Below are 3,990 nucleotides of genomic sequence, written 5' to 3' on the forward strand. Positions count from 1 at the left end.
AGAGTCTGCCAGAAGACTCTATCTATCTATATGTACGTGTGTGTGTCTATGTATATATGTATCTACTATAGATTTATTGAATAAAAACAAGTCCCTGTTAATTTCCTTATTAGCTCTTTTGACTCTGGGATAAAATGACTTTATATTTAATTGTATTAACCGAAAAACACAGATGGAACCACCATTATTGCTTTGCCTCTCACTATGGTTTTACTTATATTTAGTACAAATTGTTATGTTTATTAGTTTGTTTAATTATCTTTGAATGCTGTGTTGTTAAGAAAATTTAACTGTGTGCCTAATTAGATCCGACAATCTGTTATATGCTTGTTAATTAATCTCAACAGTTGAAATAAGCTTTTATTAATCATTATAACTAGTTTGTGTGTGTAATATATATAATCTTTATATGTATGTATGGATTGATATATATGTTTTGGTATGTATCGGTGTTTATATGTACGTTTGTATATATACATGTATACATACATGTGTGTGTATATAATTTGTTTAGAAGAAAAAGAAAAAAATGGCTTTTGTTTAAATAAATATTTAAATTTCATACAGCAGACAACAATTTACTAATCCACCTTCAGAGATTTATTATGTATATATTTAGTCCTTAAGATCAATTTTTAGAAACTAGTATATATACATATAACAGCAAGATGATTTAGTTTAAGCTTCCAGTGTCAGCTTGGATGGGTCTATGCCTTGCATATGAGATGTATTTTAATAAATAGATGGATACTCCTTTAGTTTGCATTGCTACAAATAGTTTCACTTTCCCAAGGCTCTTCAGGTTATTTCTTATAATTCCATTTATTTGTTGATTGTTAAAATCACAATGGCTATAAATCTCTGTTCAATCCTTTTCTTGTTCTCTTTTGAATGATGTCTTTGTGTTCGTTGGTTGTTTATATTTGAATTATTTCTGTATTTGTATGCTCCTTCCTGCAAATATTCAGATGTCTGTATGTTTGTGTCAGTATAGGTGCAGGTGTGTCTGTTTGGTAAGAGGCTTGCGTCCCAACCACATGGTTCTGGGTACAGTCCCACTGCGTGGCACCACAGAATACTTAGAACCCCAGTTCATCTGAGTCTACACTGGACTAACTGTGCCCTGTACATTCTACCATTACCCACTCCTATTGTTCTATCACTCCAGTTTACTGCCTACCCTCATACTCTTGCTCCTTTTCCTTTTACATATCCTGGGTCTGTATCATTGCTCCTTAGTCATGTTGCTTTCTATCAGTCTCCTATCTTCTTGGCCATAGCTTCAGGCCAACCAAAGCCTTGTGTGGATTTGGTAGACGGAAACTGAAAGAAGCCCATCATATATGTGTGTGTGTGTGTATATATATATATATATATATATACATATATATATATATATATATGTGTGTGTATTTGTCCCTCACTGCTTGACAATTGGTGTTGCTGTGTTTACATCCCTGTAATTCAGTAGTTTGGCAAAAGAGTCTAATGGAGTGGGTACCTGGCTTAACAAAAAATAAGTCCTGGGGTCAATTCATTTGACTGAAAGTTCTTCAAGGTGGTGCCCCAGTATGACCGCAGTCTGAAGCTAGTAAAAGATATTCATATGAACTAGTGTGTGTGCATGCATCTATATTATTGTATTTATGTGGATGTAAATGTATTGGTTTATTGCAAGTATCGTATCTGGACAATTACCCTCTCCGATATATTAAGTTTTAAATCCTCATCTGTTGTTCCTCAGGGGTTATTGTCCATGATGGGGGCCGGGGAGTAAATGTCCTAGACTCGCAAGTATATATATCTATGTCAACTGTAGCTACAAACTGCCAGTTGTTGAAGACTTCCGTGAACGAAGGGAGGTTACTCTAATTTCATTACACGTCTGTCCTGAAGTTCTTATTGAAGAGAGAAGATAGTTGAAACTAAAATCTGTGAAAGAAATCTATTTTCCAGAGGTCGGGTTTCTATTGTTATATCTATAATGTTTATCAGTAAATACTTATTGATTTAGCAATGGAAGGAGGTCCCTGCTTACTGTTATTCAATCAATTAGACATAGAATAACTAATTTAACCATTTTACTGCAGAAAGCAATTTTATATATCAATCTATCTTTTCCTAAGGAACGTCATGTTTGAAACTATTTTATTGTTGAGATATGTCATGTTTATTGAGACAATGTGACTTGCAGAAAATACTGTTTTATTTTCTTTTTTTTTCTGGTAGATATTTTGTCATAGTTTCTGGAATAATCATGAGATTTAATTTTGCAATGAAAGGGTTAAAAGAATTATAGAATAATTAGAAATTAACATGTAAATAAAAGTAAAAAGGAAAATAAATAAATATACGTAGTGTTGGGAACTTGTGTTACTCCTCCCGGAATGTCATTCGCGAAGGAATATCCACTTGTTAATTGAAATATAAATATTTTAGATAGACACTTGTATTTTTTTGTACTAACTACTCTATTTTTCTTGTTGCTTATATTGCTTTTAATTCCTAGTAATGAACAGGTATAAATATAGATATAAATATATGAGATGTATATAAAATTTACCATGTAAATGAATGACTGTTTCTTTTTTTTTTTTGAATTTTGAATCTTGTGATAACTGCTTGGAAAATACTCAGGCTGTATTTCTGTTTTTACATGTATATATGTATGTATGTGTGTGTATATATATATATCTATATATATTTATATAATATTGTTTGTACAGTTAGATGTACAACTGCTGCTAGTGAGTTAAGAGCTCCATGTGGAGCATTATTGTCCACTCTACAAGTACAGTGGTGTGGTTAATACTGTACTTAGTAGTATTGCTGGTTATAATAATATAAAGACCAAATGTAAGAGAAATTATAGTAAACACAAGTTTGTGTCATTTGTTCCCTACTTGTGTGTTTCGTGTTTCACTATTGTTGTTTTCGTCCTTTACATTGGATGTTCAAAAGTGCAATAGGATGCTGAGCCACAAGAAACACTTTATCGCATCATATTACAAGGAGGCATTTTATCTGAGTAACATAATGCAAACAGAATGTTCCGCTGATGATCCGTTGCGGTTCAGTGTCCGATCGCACTTTGAACATCCAATGCGGAAGTTGCAAATAACAATAATGGTGAAATATATATATATATAAGAACAAATAATACAAACTTGCGTTAATCATTTCTCATATATATAAATATATAAATTCATGTGTGTATATATATATATATATATATATATATATATATATATATATAAGTGCATAACTATACAAGAATGCCTCATGTTATCTACCGTAGTGTTTATTATAGTAGTTAATGTGAGGCATTCTTGTATAGTTATGCCCATATATATATATAAATAGATAAATATGATTTAGGGAAAAACAATAAATTCTTCCCTATGAATTTTTTTCACGATAACTACTTGATAAATTCTTATATAAGAGTTTATCCTAATATTGTATAAATATATATATATATAATATATGTGTGTATGTGTGCACACATACACAATTATACCCCATGTATTTGTTGAAATTTTCATTTGAAAAGAGAGTTTTACAACTGAATAAACCTCTGAACTCTATCTAATAATAATAATAATGATAATATAATTTGTACATAGTAGGAAACATGTATCATGTATCATATTGTTTATACTATTTGTTTGTTTTCTTGTTTTGTTGGAGTTTTTTTTTTTTTTTTATGTAACAGCATAATATTGTGTTGTAATAAAAGTAGACTGCTATTGATTAGTATTGTCTGTTGTTTTGTTCTGGAAAAGACAAATTGTTTTAATAAGTGTAGGCATAGTTGTGGAGTGAAAAAGTTTCCTTTGCAGCCATGCTTCACTTGTGTTCATTTCCATTGTGTTGCCCAGTGTTTCTCAACCATTTTTTACTCATGGACTCCTTGGATTCATATTTTACTCAAATGGAGCCCTGTAGTTATACAATATTAAAAAAAATAATACTATTATGTTTTTATAC

This window comes from Octopus bimaculoides, chromosome 25 (genome assembly GCF_001194135.2).
Source record: "Octopus bimaculoides isolate UCB-OBI-ISO-001 chromosome 25, ASM119413v2, whole genome shotgun sequence".
Classification (NCBI taxonomy): Eukaryota; Metazoa; Mollusca; class Cephalopoda; order Octopoda; family Octopodidae; genus Octopus; species Octopus bimaculoides.